This window comes from Numida meleagris, chromosome 21, assembly GCF_002078875.1.
Source record: "Numida meleagris isolate 19003 breed g44 Domestic line chromosome 21, NumMel1.0, whole genome shotgun sequence".
NCBI lineage: Eukaryota > Metazoa > Chordata > Aves > Galliformes > Numididae > Numida > Numida meleagris.
This window is the reverse complement of record NC_034429.1, coordinates 3,362,487-3,362,931: the sequence shown is the minus strand read 5'-3', so window position 1 is coordinate 3,362,931 and position 445 is coordinate 3,362,487.

Below are 445 nucleotides of genomic sequence, written 5' to 3'. Positions count from 1 at the left end.
CCGCGTGGCGGCTGTGGGGCAGACAGCGTGAGCGCGTGGGGCCGCGGCCCCATAGCAACCCTATAGCCCCAGTAGCGGCCCCACAGCCCTCATCGCGGCCCCGTAGTCCCATAGCAGCCCTAGAGCCCTCGTAGCAGCCCCACAGCAGCCCCATAGGAGCCCCATGGCTGCCCCATAGCAGCCCCACAGTTCCATAGCGGCCCCACAGCCCTCCCAGTGGACCTACAGCCCCCACAGCAGCCCCATAGTCCTCACAGTAGCTGCCCTATAGCCCCACAGTGGTCCCACAGCCCCACAGCCACCCTCTAGCCCCAACCGTCGCCTCACTGCCCCACAGTAGTCCCACAACCCCCACAGTGGCCCCACAGCAGCCCCATAGCACCCCCACAGCCCCATGGCAGCCCCCACTGCCCTGTAGCAGTCCCATAGCAGCCCCATAGTCCGC